Raw genomic sequence first — 22,437 nt, 5'->3', positions numbered from 1 at the left:
GAGGCTGCCAAGCCTGGACCTGTGCAACGTGCAGCGGGATTACGTGGAGCCCTCCGGCAGCGAGGAGCAGCTGTGGAGGTGGCACATCAGCTCCCCTCCCACAGGCATGCCATCCCCAGCCCAGGCACCCCCGGCTCCCTTATCAGCACCGTACCCAGCTCTTCACAAGCCAAAAAAGCTTCCCACTCTCAGACATTAATGAAGGATTACTGATAAATTAACAGAAAGAAAATGCGTCCCTGAATAATCGTAATAATTCTGCCCCCAGCTGTTTTGGAGTAGTCCCATTGCTGAACGTGGGATATGTACTCACATATCTACATACATGCAACATCCTCATGCTAGCCTTTGAATTTCTTTCAGGTTATTTTCTTGTATTCTGCATACATTTGACATACAAAACAATAAACACAGGAAGAAACTTCTCATATTTTCCAAATGGATAGCAAGGCTTTCTACAAGAGCATCGTATCCATACACATTCTCATATCTGTGAAAGTGCACTTTATAATCATGACCAGATCTGAGGGTGAGAGCTTTTTAAAAATAAAGAACCCAGACTGGAAGTCTACCTGCAGTAAAAACTGTTTATCTGTGTTCACTCCCACTGCCAGGAAAAGCTAGAAGGAAGTCTGAAGTCTTGTTCCAGTAACTGCTAGTGAAGTGCTCTTGTGAGGTTACAAGACAGACCTCGAAGGAGGAAAGACTCACTCCATTGTTTAACTGTGCACAGACCAAGACCAAATTATGGAGGTATGTACGCTCAGTATTTCATAAGGCACAAAATAACGTCAGATTTTCCTACCTCTAACTCCTCAAATGGCCTGATATAGTTGAGTCAGACCAGAATCTCCCCTTGCTGGGGGAATGCTTTAAATGCCAAACTCCACACATATATCTAAATAAACCCAATTTTCATAAACCCCAGTTTACTGGACTTCTGATAGCATTTCTGCTAGGCACAAACTGCGAGAAATGACTCACCGCACTGCATCAAGAATCAATAAAAGTTACCCAGGCAGCAGAGCAAACACACCAAGGCAATGGTCTCGGAACAGGAAGCACCCAGGGCTCCTTACGACAAAGTGGTCTTAAAAACTGAGTAACGCCATTCGGTGAGGTCAGCCAGCCCCATTATTTCGCATACCACAACACATTTAATGCCACGCTACAGTTTTATACAACGCTGCCGTGAGGGAACCACGGCCATTATGTCCTTATCTCTGCAGGAATTAACAAGTGACAATGGGAGGGAAAACAAGAGGGAGAGCAGACACCTAACATCTAGCAGTGTTAGCATTTCCACAGCGAGTTTCAAACAGATGTCAAAGTCCTTCCCAACAAAATGTGGTGTTTTGTGGGGTTTTTTATCCTTTTTTTTTTCCAGATAAAGAGACAGTGCTTTCATCCCTTCAGAAAAAATGCTACTTTGCCAAACAAAAATCTCAGAGCAGTTGCCTGCACGATTTATCATGAGTTATCGTCATTCACTGTCAGTGCGGGTGGCAGCAGAGAAGGCTTAGGGAATTCCTGGGAAAAAGAAGTAACTTTCACAGTGCTTCATCTCAGATATGGCTCCTCCTCATTGTAGTCTGCTGAAGAGTGTTTTATAGTGTTTGCAGGTAACTGGGGGAAGCAGAACACTTGCCACAGCTGCTAAGTAATTAAGTTCCTGCTAAGCCACTTTACTAGCTTTGAGGCTTTTAAAGACCACTGCAAAATCTATTTACAATTCAGTAACCTTGCTTCTTTGGAAGCTACATATCACTCTCCTCATTTTATTTTGACAGGGATAGAAAAAGAACAAATAGTGCCTAGAATATCCAGGTATATTTAGATAGCCTACATTCACTTCGGCAGAATGATCTCTGATGGATGTGGTGCCACGGAGCGTGACACAGATCTGTGTGAAGGATGCCATTTAGCAGCAGACAGACAGTCCAAGTTATTTATGGAAGAACTAGTATTGTTCATTGTTTTGCTTGTAAAAATTGTACGTATAACTCAGAGTTGGGGTGTGAATAACGAATGAATCAAGATTTTATAGTTTACTCTGTGTGGCTGAGAAAAATAACAAGACTTGTCAAGGCAGAGGAAAGATATGTTTGTGTTCTCCCCATAAATCCGGCTGCTGTGCATGCCATGGACGTCACTGCATAGATGCCCTGCTTACAAGGCAGTAATATAACTTGTTGAACCAGGGGATGTATGAAAATTAAACATGCTCCTTTCACTGCCACGTATAACCAAACTCAGCTGTTCAGTAGAGCAGTGGCGTGAACGCAAAGACTGCAGGTGAGCTAAAGCCCTTGCTAGAGGTCAGCTCTAGCCCACACCAGCACTTCAGCCACAGGGGCTGCTGCCATCCCTGGGTTTTACTCAGGTAAATGCGTGACGCAGTGGTTGCAGATGGGTCTTCCTATGACCTCTCGTAGGAACGCAGGTGTGTGCCTTAACCATCCTCAGCAGGGAATCCCACAGCACAGCAACTCTCAAACCGGACTAAGCGCTGCGGTACTTACCACATCAGGATCTGGCGGATCCAGCGGGCTGGGGCACAGCTCAGCCTTTGCCTTCAGTTGCTGTAATGAGAGGAAATCTGAGCGTCCAGGCCACCTTACACCAAAGCAGAGCTTGTCCTCAGCCTAGAAAGCAGGATGTATTTCAATACGTTTTCCGTCTGTAAGAAGGGATCTAAATACTCAGCTTTGATGTAATTTACTTCACAAACTCGCAGAGCTATTGCTCTGTTCCCATATACACTTTCCAGCAACGGTCTAGCCTTTGCCTGCAGAGGTTTCCACAGCCCATAGTCCTGCATGTATGTCGGTTCTGAAAACAAGTAGTTTAACCTGGCTGGAACCTGGAGGTTGGCTCTTCATACCTACTATCTCTACCTTATGAGTACTGTGCTCTTACCACCTCCTCCCTGTACACCTTCAAGTACTTTATCTCAAAGTACTGTGGTTATTCGAATACTTTTTTTATTTTATTTTGCAGCAATATGTCAATAAAATAAAACAATAGAACTATATGGCAAGAGTATCAACGACATGTTAATTTGAGGAATAAATTAAATATGTGGGAACAGACTTCCACACCTGGCAACTGAGATTACACAATCTGAAGCTATTGCAGTGAAGGCTGAAATACAAATTAAATGACAGAAAAATCCCCGCTCGTGCTGTGACTTTAAGATGATCATATGGTGCCTTGAAACAGGGATGCTCAAATCCTGTAACTGAAACTGTCCTTAGTTGCGGTGGTTTGACCCAGGCTGGGCGCCAGGCACCCACCAAAGCTGCTCCATCACCCCTCTCCTCAGCTGGGCAGGGGGGAGAATGTATAACGAAAGGCTCGTGGGGCGAGAAGGACAGGGAGGTCACTCGCCAGTCACTGTCACGGGCAACACAGGCTCGACTTGGGGAAGTTAAATTTATTACCAATCAAGTCAGTGTAGGATAACGAGAACTAAACCCCAAAACTTAAAAGCACCTTCCCCCACCCCTCCCTTCTTCCCAGGCTCAACCTCACCCCCCATGTTTGTCCCATCTCCCGCTCATGGCGCAGGGGGACAGGGAATGGGGCTGGGGTCAGTCCCTCACACGCTGTCTCTGCCGCCCCTTCCCCCCCAGGGAGGGTCCTCGCACCCTGCCCTGCCCCAGCGTGGGTCCCCCCGTGGGTGCAGCCCCTCAGGCACACGCTGCCCCAGCCAGGGTCCCCGCGGGGTCACAGCCTCCTGCGGGCACCCACCTGCTCTGGTGTGGGACCCTCCCGGGCTGCAGGTGGGGATCTGCTCCTCCATGGACCCCCACGGGCTGAGGGCACAGCCTGCCTCACCGTGGGCTGCACCGCGGGCTGCGGGGGAACCTCTGCCCCCGTGCCTGGAGCCCCTCCTGCCCCTCCTGCGTGACCTGGGGCTGCAGGGCGGCTGCTCTCACACAGTCTCACTCCTCCCTCTGACTGCAATTTCCCACACCTCTTCTTAAACACGCTACCCCAGAGGCACTGCACTGTTGCTGATGGGCTCGGTCTTGGCCAGCAGTGGGTCCATCTCGGGGCTGGCTGGCATTGGCTCCATTGGGCATGGAGGAAGCTTCTGGCACCTTCACACAGAAGCCACCCCTGCATCCCCCTCACTACCGAAACCTTGCTGCACAAACCCACTACATTAGTACAAAAATAACATCTGGAAACAATAAATGCAATGCAGCACCATTGTCTAGTTCAGCACAAGGAGAAAAATTTGAGGAAAATCAGACAGCAGAAGAATTTCTCAGACAGAAAGTCCCACATAGACAAAGAAAGGGTGAGGGACCATCACACCAAAAGTCAAAAGGTAACTTTTCTAGTCAGTGAGAACAACCAATGAGGAAGACTTGTCATCTAAAACTGTAAAATCACATCTAGGAACAGAACAAAGCACGGGAAGAAAGTTGGGGAACAAGCAGAAAGTTGTGCTCAATTAACAGGAAAAGGTGCAAACCACATTTTGCAGTAAAAGTACGCAGAGCAGGTTGGCTTCACTTCTGAGACTTGAGGATCTGTTTTTAAAACTGTTGAGTCTTGACTTAGACTCATGAAAATTTAGGGGAGTTCCTTTCAAAGAACGTCAAAAGTGGAGCTTACGAGGTTAAGGTCAACCATGCACATAGTGCTTGGCTAGACATAACTTCAGCTCGGATTGTCTTTAATCTCTGTTTTTACCAGCCACTCACCTGAAAAGTTTTGCAGGAGGCGGCAGCAGCACTGGTATATGTTGAACTAAATCAAAGGATAACGCCGATTTGTTTAACCTTGGTACATTCGAACAACTTCAAGATAAGAGCCCAGTGACAATTGCCATCATTTATTGTTTCCCAAGTAATAAAAAATCAGCAAGTGGAAAGTCAATGAGTTGAAAAAAACACTTTTTAAAGGGCCTTGCAGACACTGCTCCATTATTTCATCTCATTCAGAATCTTTTCAACCATCTCACTGTTTCTCTGATAGCATCTGTAAACAGATGGACTTTGTCACAATTTTTTTGTAAGAAAACATCTTTCTTCCTAGGCATATTGATGTCTTGGGGAAATTTCTGGGATGCAAATACATTTTAGCACTGCTCAGTGAACACGCCACACAGCCTGCACTGCCTGTGACACAGGGCTCTGCAACAACACCATAAGTTTTGCCTTGAGAACCCACTTACCAAAGACAGCAGTTCCCAGTGCACTTCGGTTTTGTGAGCTGATTTTAAGAGCATGCTACAAAGATTTGATTTTCAGAGCCCAGAGCAGCCACATGGCTACAGACTAACCAAATAGTTAGGAATATGTCTGTCTTTTTTCCTCCCTAAGCTTGGCATCAGTGCTGCTGCTGAAACAACATCACAGAACCCAGCAGAAAACCACTCTTCTTGACGGACCTAAATTTCAAGTGTCATCTTGCCTGTCGGGTGAGGGAAGCCCTGCTGCTGTCTAGCTTTTAGAGCTGGTGATCTTATTAGCCTGTATATATTAGTTGCTTTGATTACACTGCACTTACCACAAATGCACGAGCACACTGATATAGTTAAGTGACTGTACAGGTGCCTAGCGGGCAGTTAATCACAACCATCCTTTAAACAGGAGTTTTTGTGTGCACTGAGTTTTGGGATGCTTAGGTGTCAATGCCTCCTATATAAGTTCACCTGTGAGCATCCGTGCCATACTGCCAGCTGGGACTAATCAGCTCTCGAACTAAAATCCTGGATGCAGCCTGAGCCTCTGACAGAAACTGGGCATGGTATGACAGCTTCTTGTGACTACACGGGTTTTTGTGATTGTGTCAGACGGCAGAAGACAGACAAGTCCTGTTCAGTTTGGAATCTCTCATAGGCACATAGTGACCTGAATTCTCTAATAAACGCTTTCAGAGACTGGCCAGATGGCATCGCGCACGTAAGGTGCTTATCCTGCAGCAAATCTCTGGCCTTAGCCACTCTGTGGTGGAGCATCAGCCTGAAAATATGGCATCAACCCCCCGCCACCTGAGGGTATTTCACAGTCAGTGCATCTGAGACACAAACAAATGTTGGCACAAAGGCTGAATGACAACTTGGACAAATAAGTATCCAGACACTGAACTAGCAGAGACCCCTACCACGGAGACATTGAAAACAGAAGTAATTTTGGCGAACTCCTTCTGTGCTGTTAGCCCTGCTCCAAGATCAAAACATAAAGCATGAGACGACAGTTCTGTGTCCATAACCAATGCAGGTTATGCAATGGCTGCCACAAGTCTAATAATACTGAAGGGCTACTGAAAACGACAGGCATACATGGGTTGGAATCAGCACCCTTGCTCGTGCCATTTAATGTAGGACTAGGGAGCTCTCTTTGCTCCCCACCAGAAATTAAAAAAAAAAATAATAGTTGATGAGCTCTGCAAAGAAATTAGCTGTGATGGAGACAACTGCTCATAACCAGCAAGAACTCGTTGATCTGAAGTAAAAAACCAGACTGATGTGTAACAGGGTTTTCTCCTCACCTTCAGCCTACAGGAGGATAAAGTCAGTGCTCAGCCTTGGACAAATTCTTCTCGGAGCAATCTTCAGTAAAAAGTGCGTATGCATCTGATCCGTGATCACCATCTGACAATACTTTCCTAAAGATATTCATGAGGGGGTAGTCAGCAACACCATTGGACAAAACAGAATCAGGTAACAGATGTTCAGACTTGATCCGATGAATACTGAAGTCACCAGAGGTCTCCCATTCAGTTTTGGCACAAGCTATCTTATATATCTTATATAGCCTGCATATCTACAACAGAAGGTATTTATCCCTCTGCTTTTATGTTTCACCTGAGATTATTATTCGAGATGACACTGTCCATGAGTGATTTTAGTTCTCTTTGGCAAATACTATCCCAAGAAGTTGCCACTGCAGTCCATACTTCGGATAAACTGAACTTCTCCAAAGCTAAAATCCTGAATTCTTTAACTATACCCAGGTCCTTGCAACAGTTGAGGGCCACATAGTCTAGAGGGCAGAAAAGTCACCAGCAAGGGCGCCCGTTACCCCTTTTGGGATCATATTTTATATAAAGAACAAAGTATTTTATACCTTCTACTACCCACTTCAGAAGAAGAGACCTGAAACCCTGCCGTGCCTGTCAGCAGGGATGGTTTCTCCTGCGCTCCTGACAAGGCACAGTCACAGTGCCAACTAAGACAGACTGATTCAGTGTTAGCTGGTGGCATCAAGTTCTAAGCAAAGTGAGGGACCACCTGCCTCACTCAGTTGACAAGGTCAGACCAGGGTCCAACATCTGTTCTGGCAGGCATAGAGATACTTCAGAAACATCTTTATTGGAACTTGGCTGTGCAATTTTCTTGCTTGACTGCCAAACGCACACAAAAACCACAAGACACCAAAAAAAAAAAGCATTTGTCAGCTTGGACAAGCTAAATTTACTACTTTATATAAGCATACAGCTTGTGTACTTTGAAAAGCCACTGAACAAATATGTTTCTCCTCAGGTAGGGCCAAACAAATATACGCAGAAGCAAAAGGAAAACAAAAGGAAGAACAGATGCCTGTAGGTGAAATCATGATGAGAGGTACCTCTGTTCTACCTGCCACATGGGGAAAACAGCCTGCTGTGTAAGAGGCAAACTCTGTTGAAGAACCACCTTCAAGGGCTGACACATAATATCCCGATACCCTCAGATGAAGCAAAAAAAGATGTTTGGGCAGTGGTCACAATCATGCTGAAATAATTTGAGTGTACCTGCTTTAGTTCTTTCGGCCAAGACTTGGACCTCACACAAGGAACAGCTTTAACTGGAATAGCCCTCACCTTAGATTGAGGCCACTCTGGGACACTCATTGAGTAAAAACACTGAAGCGCATTAAATGATGTCCTGGGATCCCTCCAGAGACCCAGAGTATTTCTGTAATTGTGCTGATGGTCTTTGGGGCTTATGTTTTTGCCAGCAGAGAGAACATGTTGCCTGAAGGAGGACTGTAGTGTGGCGCACGCTGGTTGGAGGGCGTGGTGCAAAACCAAAAATCATGCGGCATTTTTCAGATATGGAAGGAATGGGTTTAAGTTCACTTTAGAGAACAGAATCTTCATACCTGTTAGCAATGCTTCATACAGAGCTGTAAACACATATGGCCATAGTCTACAGAGGAAAACCCTACTGCAAACACGTTTAATATCAAAAATGCTTTTAACTTTACTTGCCATTTGTATTCTACAGATTCATCTGCAAGCTACAAAAGACAAAATAGAAATAAAATATGTTGGCCAAGTGATCAGCAACAGAGCAGTCAAACACAGCTCCTTCACCAGCCTCCCCACTCAGAGATCTGGTGAGGAGGACTGGCAGCTCCTTCATCCTTGATATAAAAATGCTATGCATGGTCAGCTCTTCAAAAATAGGAAGCTGAGAGTCAGTTCTATCTAATCCCAAAGTCAATCAGAAAATAAAGTAGTAACAAGCACACAGAAGGCCCAGAAATAGGTTCAGTTTCTCAGTGCGATAGAAACATTGCCAATGGGAGCATGGCCACGTGTAAGTGCCCATAAACTTGACCCCTGGGAACTGCATGTGCCTGCGTGGGTAACCACAGACCTCCGACTGTCCCCATCCAACTCCCCAAAATGCTGAAGGGCACCGAGACCATTCCTATTGTATTGACAATCATGTTAAGAGGAACAGTAGTACTATGAGTACTGAGGGAAAAATTACAATTTACAATCTGCAGTTTGCCCAACAGCAAAGCTTTCTACTCCTCCTCATATTCACTAGAAGGAAAACCAAATTTATGAGCCACCAAGCAATTCTGTTTTAAGGGCTCACCCCCAGGCAGAGAAATAAGCAGCATATGCATAAGACGGGTAGGAAAAGACAGAAGATATGTGAGTGAAGACCCCAATCACTGCTAACAATGTCAGCAGAGGGTGCTTCTGTTTCTCCGTTATTCAGCCCTTTGGTATTATTCTTAGCATTTATTTCATGCTCCAGTAAGTTTTGTTTATTGAGGTGATCACACACAACTCGGGTGTCTTAAAAGAACAGCTGCCTTCTGGCTTCAGGAGGGAGAGATTTAATCTGATTAGCCTTAACATCTTTTCAGTACACTGTTTAATAGCCACCTGATGACATTCTTCTAGGAAGTTAAAGAACAAGCCCCCTCACTTTTAAAGCCAGATTTAAATGCCCAGAGGAGATACTGAAAAGCTTACCACTGTACTGGAATCTGGTCCTTTACCGCTTTTTTAACAACCTGCTTATCTAGTTTCTCAGCCCTTTCTAAATGATGAGCTCTCTCTCACTTGCTAGAAAACTACTTCCAGGTGGACTTGAAGCACCGAGAGCAAAAGCTGCTGGAAAAATCATCACGTGCCTAGCTACAAAAGAAATCTTCTTGTCGATATAAAATAAATCATTCATAGAAAAGGTTAAATACACATATATACTGATAACTAGAAACAATAACATCTGCCCCTTCCCATCTTTCAAGCAATCGAAATATGCAAAACAAAGTGATGCAGCCAGCTCTCCTCCTCCTCTTTTTTGAGGAGCTAAACCCCTGTTTGGTGCAGAGGAATATGCAGCTGAGGCAAGGTCCAGTGGTAGCCAGGCACCTTTGCCTGCCTCTTCAGCTGCCAAGCTAATGTCAACAAGACGTAGGAGCCTGAGTGACCACAGAAACAGCACTGAAGCCTTTCCCAAACACAAAGTAAAAGCAATATACACATAGGTCCTATCTGTGAAAGGAGGGCCCTCAACCAAGTAAAACGCTGTGAGATGTGCTGGCAGGCAGATGCTTTTCAGTCTGCTCATCTTAACTGTGGAAGGGGTCCAGGAGCCATCGGAAGACCTGGACGAGGACAAGGCTTGCAGTATTTCCTTATTTCCATCGGAGTCATTTTGAAATTTACACCTGTAAAACAAAGATGGAAAGGAAGAAAAATGGAGAGAGTTGTTTAATTGGGAGTGTGGAGAATGGCAAAAAACTTTAATACCTGAAACTGAGCCATGGGCAGGTGTAGATTATCAGTGATCTGAAAATAAAAAGGGATGTGACGGCAATTATATTTTTCCCTCTTCATTGGATTGCTGGAGATCACCCATTCCCAGCAGGTTTTTCTCCCTGTACCGAGGGTGCGCAATCGCTGAAAGTATGACTGCTGCTGCTGCTGGAAGTTTCCACAGTGAGAAGAAGGTCTGCACAGACAGGGGGGGCAGCACCACTGTCTCTCCAGAGCTCAAGTCCTGCAGCCAAAGTATCACACAAGATCTTCCCCTTGCCATCATCACACTCACCATCTTTCCTGGACAGAAGCCACAAGCTGACATTGGCTCGAAACGTTTGCTTTCTGGGACAGTAACTGTTTGTGACAACAGAACAACGTTCTAGGCAATCAGTGGGTTTGCTTCAAAAGAGGTAGCCAGGTCAGTTAAATGACCTCCCTCCTTAAGCTGGGCTGAGCCAGGCTGCGAGCAGCTTGGTGGCTTCCCCGTGGCACTGGCACACGGAGAGCGGTGCAGATAACACTGAAAAACTGCCCCACTGCTTTGCCTGTGGGCTGTATAGAGCAAGGACCACTCCCCTGGAGAAGACGGCAACAAGGAAGCACAAGTCACCCAGACATCTCCTAACACCACCACCATGAAGCCAGCGTCACACAGCTCCAGCCCAGAGCCGCGCACGAAACACCCCCCGGCGTTTAGCTTTGGGCAGCTGCCGCATCAGGCCTGAGCTTCTACATCTGCCTCTTGGTAAGGGTCGAAACTGCTCCAGACCAAGCACTGTCACACAAGCAGGTCTGTAACAGAGAGCAGCAGTCATGTGCAGCAGGCAGGCGTGCCCTGTACGAAAGCAAATACACAGCAATCCCGGACCAGGCAAAGGTATGGCCGCAGCTGGGGACAGGAGATGGTTACGGGAAGCGTGCGGGAGCGCTCAGAGAACCGGGGCAGGGTCTAACAGGGGGCACGCGACCGTCATTCATGTATTACTGGCTCTGCAGCAGAGGAAGGTATTTCAGATTCGCTTTGCGGGAGATCTTTGTGGTGCATTCACAGGTTTTAATGGAATGCTTCCTTTGTGCTCCTTCCTCCCCCCAGCACAGCACTTTCCATGGCTCTGCGAGCCTGCGAGACCACTGCCGCTGTGTTTCATCACAGGACGCAGCAGCCTGCTTCCAGAGTAACGTTCTCTTGAGAAGCACTTCTTACCAGAGAGGTTTCATGCCTTTTGCATGGAAAAAGCCTGATATTTTTTCAGATAGCAGAAGGCACCTTGGATTGCAAAGTAATAGCTATGCTCGTCCTGCAAAACCTCGGTACTTTGGGAAGGTTATAGGTTCAGCCAGGTAGGAGACATGATCTATCTGGGGCCAAGAATGACAAAAGCCACCTCTGTGCATTCAGCATTGGTTCCCCAACCCTTCTGCATGGGCTGGGAACCCACTGTTGCTGCCGTGGATCCTTTATAGTTGAAGTCCTCGGCTGCTGCTACACCTGCCAATTAAATAAGAAAGGAGCCAGAAGAGCTGCAAACCCCTGAGCCACAGGCACAGCTCCGCAGCGTGCTTGCTGATTCCAGCACCCAGGGGACTCTGCCGATAAAGCCCATGGGTCAGCACCAGGGGACTGGAAAAGAAGGAAAGGCACCAGCTAAAGGAAAACCGCAAAGAAGCACCAGGGTTTCCACCTAGGTTACCTGAATACCAAAAGGAATAAAGCATTTAAGGTCTTTTTTCAGCTGGAATGAATTTGCTGGGAACTTCAAATCTGTAATTATATGATGAAACCATCAGAAGAGGATAAATAAGGAAATAGGAAATGGACCATTTTAGGGCAAATTCTGTGCCTTTACCAGCTAGCCATTTTAATGAATTTAGAAACTTTAAGATGTTGTTATTTTAAGAACCATACCTAATCCTTTTATTCTAGACTTGTTTGTAGTTTAGCTTTTTTTACTGGGGGTCTCACTGAAACCAGGGATACTATGGACATACAGAAAGATGCAAACAAAGTGTTTTCAGAGTAGTGATGGTGCTGAATTACCACAATAAGGGTAAATTAAAGTGGACAAAACTGCTGAGAGATAAAACTGTCACACTATACCGTGAAAGCACTGATATGACGGCAGAACGTCCACTAACCGCTTTAGAAATCATTGATTCTTTCTGCAGGAAATCCTCCCTTTGCTATCAAAAGCAGCTCTAACTATAGCTGGAAAATTAGAGTTAATTCTCCCATTGCGCGTCTGAACAAGAAGCTAAATTAACTCCCAGCTTGCTTACTCCCTCCTTGCATACCTTGCTACAGGGCCAAGCAAATGAAGCTGGTGGCAGCCACGTGTAGGTACACAGGGTGTTTTAAGTAAACAAAAAGGTACACAGGCAGGGAAAGCCGAGCTTGTGGCTGGAAGTATTTGCACCCACCTACCAGCTCACAGTGAGGCACCAGCCACTCAGAAAACAATGAAATTAAAAAAAACACAAGTGAAGATTTGTGTTCTGAAAGGGCAATTGTACCGTTTGAAACCCTCATCCAGAATGTGGCTGCTTTAAAAAGCAACAAACCCCTTTGCCCTCCACTATGAAGGCTATGGCTTCTCTGTATTTCCCCTTAGAATAAACAGTCTCAAAAGACTACAGGGTGGCCCTCCCCTCACGCTTGCTCTAGGCAGGGAGTGCATTTGGCTAGAAAAAGCTTCCAAGTACTTCAATGCCAGTACATTTATATTTGTGCAGACTTTAGACACACGTATTTAGGACAAATTCCATCTCAGGTAATTGTTGTTCCGGTAAGGGCTGTGGGTTAAAAAATTGGATTTTTAGGAATTTACAGAATCACACTTTGGCTGATCTCTCAAAACACGGAGATGGATGTGGCCACAGATAGATGGTGATAGAATACAGCAGCGCAAAGCCACCACAGAATTTCACTTTTGCAGCTTCTGTTCTTATCAATGAGGAACTATGCTATGACGCTATTCTTCATGCCCTCAGAACAAGAGTAAGATCTTCTACAAAGCAGGAACTGATATGAACACTTATGCTTTGATCAGACTAGATCATATTTCTCTTGATTGTTTTACACTGTAAGCATTAAACAGATTATCTTCTACTCTTATTTCTTCCCAATCCAGTGGTACAATGAAGATAATACTCACCTGCACGGAAAATTCTGTGAAGGCTGCAGACGGAAAAACCTCTAAGTGCTGTGATTTATCTATAATGATTACCCAATTAATGTAATGAAACTGCCAATCTTATTACCTTTATGTGGTTTTTTGTTGAGTTTGAGAAGCTTTGAGCAGCAGACCTTTCGACCCTTCTGACCTAAGGGTGGAAAATAATACATTACCAGTGGAGAAAGATGCAAATAGCTGTACATAGATGCTAAATAGCCCACAGACATTTTGATTCGGTATTTACCATTGAAATCCTTGAACAGAGAAATCTGTGAAACAAAGGATCATCATGACTGATATCTACAGAAATCTGCATGACTGCAGAACTTTGTCCCTAGCATGGAACAGGAATCAATTTGTTATTTTTCCATTGTTACTAGTAGATACACCAGATGCACCGTACAGAAATTTTTTACTCTTCAAAATGTCACATGTTGGCAGGCAATACAAGCGGCAAATTCCAGCGATTTTAACCTAAGAAAGAGATTCTGCACTCCTCCTATAATTACATTACTTAATGATAATATAAAAGATTACTGAGAGGAAAAGAGTATCCATATGTACAGGAGCATAGAATAAATTGCTTGGACAGGCAAAGCCATTTAATTATTCCCTCCTTACTGGACCTAAATAAGGGAGCTGTTGATTGCATTTGACACATTATGTGCTGGACACACTAAAAGGGAGAAGAAAGGTTGACTCTTGAGCTGAAGTGGAGCAGAAAGGACAGAGGTAGGCGATTTCTCATCAACAAAATCTCACATATGCTCAATATTTCTAGAAATTCCTGCGGTACAGTTTTACAGCCAAGGCTAGTGATGGTGGCTGCTCCAGCATCCGAGAGGTTTGAGATGTCTTGTTACTATCCTTTCATTCCGATTTAACAGGTTTTACGTAAAACATACATTCATCTTGCACACCCAGGCACTTCTGCTTTCCCATCGGTGTGTTTTTGGATAAGGCACAGTCTCCTTTGCACGCTTTCTCCCCACCTTCTGACTCAGGGAAGCCCCAACCCCCTAAGATGCACATTAATGAAAAGGGAACGTTATTACAGGATCCTGCACATATTCGTTCGGGTTTTGTTGGGTACTGCTGTCTCCTGTCCTTCCTGGACCGGCTTCTGCTATGCTCCTGAACACACATCTAGAAATTTTCCAACTCCCTTTGCACTGTTCCATAACTTTTCCTCAAGGGGCCTGGGAAGCCTGAAGAAATAGAAGTAGAAAATGCAAAGGGAGTAGAAGGACTTCAGGCAGCAGAGCTCTGGCAAACAGCTCTGCCATCCCGAACAGATGCTGGCAAAGGAGAAAACTGGACAGCTGACTTGACCAGTTTGAAAGAGCTTCCCCGTGTTTCTCCACACTCCTCTTTACACATATTGTGATTCTTACAAGGTTTCTAGAAACTATGAAGCACAGAAAATCTGCTGCTCCTGACCTCTGATCATTTAGCTTGTTTGGTTTTCCTTTTCTCACATTCATTCCCTACATAATGGGTAAAATAAACACCATGGAATAATCACAGTAGGTCTCCCAGATTTACAATATGAAACAACAAATTTGAACAGGTAACTCAAAGTTACACCTTTCAATTTAGAAATCCTACTCAGCTGTCTCTCTGCAAACCCAGAATGCCATCGCCAGAGATGTGGCTATGGACAGACAGAAAAACCTCTGAGTTTAAGATTTAAACTGCTCTGTGAATTTGTGTGCTTTACAATACTGCAAAATGGTAAACGGGTGCCACAAAGCAATACAGAAATTAAAGTGGGGAAGATCAGTACCTTAAAAAAGAAGAAAAAAAAAAAAAAAGTCAAGACTATCTGAAGGTTCAGAAGAGCTACTCTCACCCAGAACTTCTCCATTTACTCCAGTTCTGATGACCTTCTTCATATTCCCTTGTTCCATAAGGGTAGAAACTTTTTTCCTCTAATGTGTTTCTTGCTATTCAGAAAATACATTATTTTTATATTGGCAGTTGGTTATCTACTGGAGAAATAGAAGAGGATTTTTTTTCAGAGCAGCATGTTTCAGAACACAGATTAAGGTAAAATTAATTACGCTGTACTACATGCAACAGGCAGTAAGAGAGGAAACACTACTGTACAAATCAATGCATTGATACACAACCACATTCTTCAGTCTAAGTCCTTTCCCAAATTCATTCTCTCCTTTTCAGTTGTCCAGCCCCGTTTGTTTTCTTCAGTTAAAATCAACATAGAGAATAGGCATTTTATATCACAAAAGGAAAGAACAGGAAAATGAGGAGATGGTTGTGTTAGAGGAATATACTGTACCTTCTGCAGGAAAGGCATTCAGGCACAAAAGAAAAATGAACAAAAAGCCACAAAGTGCCAGGATCTTCATTTTTCCAACTAGTCACAAGATGTCTTCAAGGAGGCTGAAGGAGCAGTCTGGTCTGCCGCCAGTGCAGCCTTACCTTTTTATAAGGTAGATCGAAAGGAATGCCGTGTTCAGAATGGGTGGAGATTTGGCCTTTGTATTATATACCTCACGGGATGAAAAGAAACAGCCTTTCCTGTTATGAGAAGCAGTTTAGTCAAAATCGAGCAGCAGTTTGCTGCATTACAGAATGTCCTACCTGTTGAAAAGAAGTGCCTGTCTTTCAGTATTGAGCATACAGGGATGCCCTGACACAGAGTGTTCGTCCTGGGGTTCACAGAAGCCTCCCTGGGCAACCTCGTGTGCTCCTCCGTGTGCCCGGGAAGGCAGAGAGCACAGCCGAAAGGAAGCTGTGTGGACAGTGAACTGGAACTGAAAAGGCAAACCAAACTCAGAGTGTTTAAATCAAAGCAATTGCCAATGTGTTGTTAACATAATTAACAAGACAGGTGGTTAAGCGGCAGATTTCTGAGTTTATTATTAACTTCTCAGTATCTATTATGTCTGGATAAGTAAGTCTGTTACAGAGATTCCAGTTAACAATCAAGATTAAGAAGTCCATCACATTCAACACCATATCAAGGTTCAGAAAGCATGCATTAAAAAAAAAAAAAAAAAAAAGAAAAAAAAGCTCCTTCAAGCAGAGATCGATTGTAGAGCTGAGTCTTTTAAATACAGCAAAAAATTAGGTTTGGCAGCATTTGATTCTCACAGCTTATTCTGGTAAGATTTGGATCTCAAATACCAGAATACGCTATGACCCGTGTAGCCTTAAAAGCTGGGAGCAGTACCGGCAAGCCACTCGCACTTGGAACTGCAGGACAGGTGGCTTCATTCTGGTGCACATGCATTGCCCTTTCCCCTCTACCCCCAGGTTTCAGAGGTTTCATATTTTAGGATTTGGATTTGGCTTGTTTCTTGCACTGGACCAGCAGCCTTCCACACTGGGTCACCCCTTCATCTACCAGTCTTAGCCTCAAAAGCTTATTTCTACATTCCTTCCTAGCAATATCCAAATACTGTGAAGATCACTAGTGCCTGACAGTAATTTTTTTTTTTTTTCCCTGCCAAGGCTGACATCAGCAAGGCTCTAGGATCAAATCACTACTATCACTTGCTACAGATAGTATTATCTTCAAAGTGCTGTATGAGCAGCCCTGCCTCACCACTGGCACACCTCAGCCGTCTGGGCTGCGGTAGGGTTTTTAGCTCACATCAACGCCAAGCTTCTCAGAAAGTACTTTTACAGTTCAGTCAATGATGCAGAGAGAAATGAACGGGATATCAGAGCATCGATGTTGGGTTTATGATCTCAGGTTTCTTTTGAATAGTTGAAACACACGGATGTTAGCCCTCATCTTGTACTTTTAAAGCCAACAACTTTGACAAGTAACACAGAATCAATTTATTAATTTATATAGAAATTCTTTACTCCTCTCTAAAGGGGGAACGATCATTAATATTATCAAAGTAGATTTAGTCAGGTGTTTTATAAAGAACAACTAGTTCCAGAAAATATATAAACTAGAACTAGTTACACAAGCTAGAAGCATTATCTTTGACATGGAAACATCTCTGCTGTCCATTTTATTAACGGAATCAAATTTACAGCTTCAGTGTATGAACAGAATCATTACATTGCTTTGAATGAACTGTAAATGGAGAAGAAAGCTTGGCCCATATAGCTCTGAGCACAGGATGAAATCTAAGCTGGTAACAGCTGAATCTCTTCAGCCTGGCTTTCCTGAAATAATCTTTTCTATTCCACCAGCAACTTCCCGTTTTAGCAGACCAAGGTTGATTTTGTTACCAAAGAATTTCAAACTTGCATTTGTGCCAGTTACCTGACACAGCCCATCCCACTCCAATTCGGGAAAACTTTTGACTGTATTTCTGCCCAGTCTTGCTCAGGGAAGTACTCACTCGATTTCAACAGGGCAAGTGACTTTCCTGTATAGGGTGTTAATCTACACCAGGATCTCAAGATGGAAATTCGCATTTTTTTTGGCTAAGTGATACTCTTGTAAAGATGTGGTAGTTACCGCTTAACTCCTGTACTAGACTGCAAAGCTGAGAAGGAAAGAAACGGGGGAGAAAAGAGATTTTTAGATAGGATATGTGACTTCACAAACTATTTCTACACATTAATCCAAACGCTATTAAATAGAAGTAAAGGCAGCTAGATGGTAATTCCGTGACAGTAAAGCTACTACAAAACATAAGAAGAAAAAATACAGGCAGGCAAGTTGTGCTGAAGGTTTAGCACAGCATGCAGCCCTTGCAATTATCTCTACCAGTGACTAAAGGACAGAAGCAAGACAGTTTTCTGCTGATTTTGTTACATCTTTTCTTTTAAAATATCCAGTGAGAGATGTGAGCAGTGACAAACTCACTGCATACACCAAGTATCTGCCACAGATAGTGGAGAACAAGCAGATGCGATCTTTTTCAAGAAAAAAAAACAGACACAAAAAACAACTTAAACTGAGCACGCAAAAAAAAGCTGGGAAATTTCATGGGCTAGTCAGCCTACTCACTAAGGTTTGCAGAAGATCTGAAATGTCAATAAGGCACATGAAAGAAGAGGTAGGAGAGTCATTTTTCTACAACGTTCAGTCAGGCTGGCTGAGCAGCAGTAACGCTGAAGCAAGTACGTATCTCACCAGCTACGGTATTTTATCTCCATTATAGCTCCTGAGAAAGTTCTAGGCAGGCTCGTGTATATGGCATGATGTTGTACAATATAGGAGAAAACTCATCGCTGCAGAGAGAGTCTCGCGATAAGCAGTCAATGAAAGATTCTTAGTATGGCTCTGAATTAAAAAAGTAAAAAGCAATATATGCCTGATTCCACAGAATTCAACCCACTGCACTTCTAAATGTTGAATCAAATCTCACTTAAATCTTGATGTCTTTAACTGTTCTACATATTTAAACCTGTGAAAACCTAGGTAATTAACAAGACCAAAATCTAGGATATTGTTGTAAAGTCAGTGAGGCTTTTCCTACCAAGTTGATTCCAAGCTAAATCCTCCATTTAGCTGTTGTTTGTTTTTTTATTTTTTAGTTTTTCTTAGAGTCCCAGGTCCTACTGAAAAGTCTGAGAAAGATGGAGCAACAAGGGATGCATGTGTGGGGTTTGAAAGAAAGAAAATAACAGTCTATTTTCCCCATAAGGTGTTTTAAGATGTATAAATACATATCCTTCTAGTTGAATTAACTCTGCTTTTTTACAAACAAAAATTGTACAATGAACACAATTGAAAGATATTTTTTTTAAAAAAGCTGTATTGCTTTGGTTTTCCGGGGGGGGGGGGGGGGGGGCGGGGAAAGGTCTTGCTTTACTGATAAGTCCATCTGGTGACTTTGCAAACCATATTCTGGTAGTAACTGTGTGAGCAGCATGTTTTAATGGTAACCCAGAACAAAATCTCTGGTTTGTAATCAAGACCCATAGCCCCTCTAATGGTTAAAGCTCTCATGCCCAAGAAGTCATTACGTATTCTGACCATTTGTTACTCTCAAGACCAATTTTAGTTTCACTGATTTTAAGGTTTTTATTTCCAAAATTTAAACTCAAGCTCTCCTCATGCTTCTCTGTTAACAAGGAGCTACCATCCCACCCCAAAGAATGCCTCTGTTGAAATATCAACATATCTGAGAACAGAAAAATAAAAAAGGAAAATCTTATCATGGGGTGCATCTCAGCTCTGTCTCTTAAAATAGCAGCTGCCTCACCCAGCTGGCTTTCTTCCTTAAACATAAAAGTGAAGTAGAAATAAAATGAAAAATAAATCTCATAAAAGGCACATATTAACTCAAACCTACTAAGAATTTATGAATGCAAAAGAAGAAGGTTACTAGGTAAGATGGGGGATGAGTTGCATAAGAAGTTCACCACATGATGACTACTGAGGTTTCCAGCTACGTGCATTTAATTAAACTGGAAAGGTCTTGGAATGTTAAATACATTACAGCTGCTGTCAACACCTACTTCAAAAAAGAAACATTCATCTTCTAACATATTTACAACTGAATATTGGCAACAGGACTGTTTACAAAGACTTATTTTCTTAAATATAGAGAACTGCGTTGTAACTTTACCATCAACCCCAAGCAAGAAAACAGCATGTGCTACTTTTGTTTTCTGCTTGGAAGAGGAAGGCTGCTGCTGTGTCTCTGTTACAATCCAAGCTTTCCAGCTGCTGTGATGGGAAATGAGGCAAACCTGTGTATTTATCACCGCACCCCCAAAGACCCCACAGAGGGGAAACTGAGCAGGTGGTGGGAAGCTCTGCTGTCTGCCCAGGGGAACAATTTCATATGGTTTACACTTCTGCTTTTCAGCCTGCTTTTTATTTCCAAGTTTGGAGAAGCCAAAACAACCACTTAAAAGCCATTGTGCCAAAAAAGAGCACAACGGACTTTGCCAGATGAGTCAGAAGGATTGCCTACAACCTTCCCGGTCTGCCTGTTACCAAGGGAGGCCACCGCCATCTCCACAGCTTTGGCTGAGCAACTCGGCAGATGTTACCTGCAAAGTGGTTTTGGCCCTCAGACCAGAGAGGATCAGTGATTGCTACTCCAGAGTGTGGCAGAACAGTCAATGTCTGCATTTTCTTTTATCCATGTACAGCCTAGATACTCTCATCCATTCTGCTGAAGACACATCACTTTCTGGAAGGGAGATTATCCTTAGACTTACGTTCTTTGATTCTTAATCTTTATTTCACATAATCTGCCTGTAACCTTTGGCATTGCTGGCTGCCCGTGTCCCCAACTCATTGTGTCTGTGCCACTAATTCTATGCATTTAGGTTAGTTTTTGAAGTATTTCCTCACCTGGTGCTTGTAGTCACCTCCAGTTTCTTCCCTTGAGTCTGTTCTCTTCTCATACCGCTTTCTTCCCTTCTGTCACTCCCATGCCCTTGTCACTCTCTGCTGTCCAGCTACGCCCCAGTCTCACTTTTCCTTTATTATGACCTGGTAAGAGGTGAACAAAATTTTTGGTTGCAACCGTTTAATTATTTTTTTTTTTTCCACTGAAGCTATTTTTTTTCAAGGTATCAGTTTGCTTTCTGGCAGAAGTAATTTATTGAAAAGCCAAAATATAAGTGCATGAAAACCAGTGTGTTTGATATGTTGGGCTGTTGTGGTTGTGTGTTTTTTTTAACCAGTCTCAAATTATACACATGCTTTGACTCTACCATCGCTCCTCATGGGAGAGAAATAAAATTTCCTACTCATCACGTGGGCTAAATTGTCCATTCAGCATAATCTCTCATAATACATTGTGGCTAGAAACCTGCTGATGCATGCACCAAGCTGAAAGGAGTTAGCTTTTCAAACCTTCCCTGGAGCTGGAGCTCCCCATGGAGAGACAGAAAGGTTTCCCTCACCACCACCAGTCTCCCCAGTGAACAGAAGCCGCTCTTGCCCGCTGCCAGGAAGCCCACACCCTTCCCGGCCACAGCGCGCCCTCCCACCTGCCCCGCCATCGCAGCACGCACCCTGCCGCAGCCACGCCAGGTCACACCGCCTGCCTTCCTGAAACCCGCGGGTTCCAAGACTACTCCCCACCCCTCCTCACGACTGCCGTCTTTCCATTCCCTTCCTTCTCTGTACAAGGAAGCCTTGTGCTCTGTACATACCACCACATGCAGCCACATACCGCAGTGACAGGCCTAGTTATGTCTGGAAGGCCAATAGTGGCTCCAGTTAACTTGGCGTTTGGTTTATTTGTTGTTGAGCTTTGTTTTGTGGTTTTTGGTTTGTTTTTTTCGTTCTAAAAAACCTTGCTGTCTACTCAGGTGTGTGCTAAAATCCCCTGCTTTTCAAGGGGACTTTTACTATGGCAGATACATTAAGGAACTCTACAACTACAGCAAAAGTTGAGCCTGTAATTAAATTAGCATCTCATAGACTGGGATTACAACAGGCTGTAGTACGCCCCCACGCACTGTGGAAGATAACGATTTAAAGTGCTTCAAAGAATAAATTTTAAATTATGATTTAAAAAAGCAGATTTTGATATCCATTCTTAATCTTGTTTCACGTTCATACACATTCAGTATTTCCTTAAGGAAAGGTTCTAAGTTGGTTGACATGACCATAACTCGTCACATCAGTTTTTAGAAAACATGGCCTTTGCCTGCAAGGCACTACTACTTGCACTTATTTTCACATTCACAGAGCTCAGTACTTGCCTATTCTTCTTTCAGTGTTCATCATTATTAAAATTATGAAAACTAGATTCGTCTACTAAAGAATTAGGTGAGAAAGCTTTTGTGATTTTTGCACGGCTCTGCTCACTTCACTCCTGCCTATACAGCTGGCGGTCTCCCAGTTTCCCTGGCATTCATGAATTCCTTGCTGAGGTAGGATGAGCTGTTCCTCAATGTCACCAGCTCTACCCCTCCTTCCTCCCTCCATGGCTGAGCTCCCGCGCGGGGGTTATCCATTACCTAGGCTTGGATACATGCCTGCCTTCGCCACAAAGGCTGATTTTTCTTCCTTCCAACATTTACGCCTGCTGCTCCTTCTTCAGCCACAGAACGGTGGTAGCAGAGGGCTTCTTGACTGCATCTTTGCTGGAGCTCTTCCTCTGCCTTACGCCCTGGCCTGCGCTGCCTTCTGTCCCAAAGGGCAGGCTCTCAGTGGGCTGTCAGACACCCCCTACCTGGTCCTGTAACCCCTGGTGTGGAAAGCACATTCAGCTCATTTCTCACACCTGCTCATTTTCCATTTCCTTCCTTTTCAGCACTACAGCTAGTGCTTCTGTGTTGTTACTTATATGTATATAAAAAGGACAACCGGCACGCCTAATTATGACCCTAGAACTCAGTG

General features: G+C 43.9%; 1 long non-coding RNA gene across 1 annotated transcript; it reads right to left on the bottom strand.

The window, feature by feature from the left end:
* Window positions 1-7,078: 7,078 nt before the first annotated feature.
* Window positions 7,079-16,161, bottom strand: LOC129784978 (uncharacterized). The gene is made up of 3 exons (XR_008748343.1): window positions 15,792-16,161; window positions 13,273-13,335; window positions 7,079-9,920 (listed from the first exon to the last, which is right to left on the bottom strand). It is a non-coding gene; the product is annotated as an uncharacterized LOC129784978 (long non-coding RNA).
* Window positions 16,162-22,437: the final 6,276 nt, after the last annotated feature.

The sequence above is a fragment of the Falco peregrinus genome, chromosome 1, assembly GCF_023634155.1.
Source record: "Falco peregrinus isolate bFalPer1 chromosome 1, bFalPer1.pri, whole genome shotgun sequence".
NCBI classification, from domain to species: Eukaryota; Metazoa; Chordata; class Aves; order Falconiformes; family Falconidae; genus Falco; species Falco peregrinus.
Note: the sequence above shows the minus strand (reverse complement) of the source record. Positions and strands in the feature narration are given on the sequence as shown.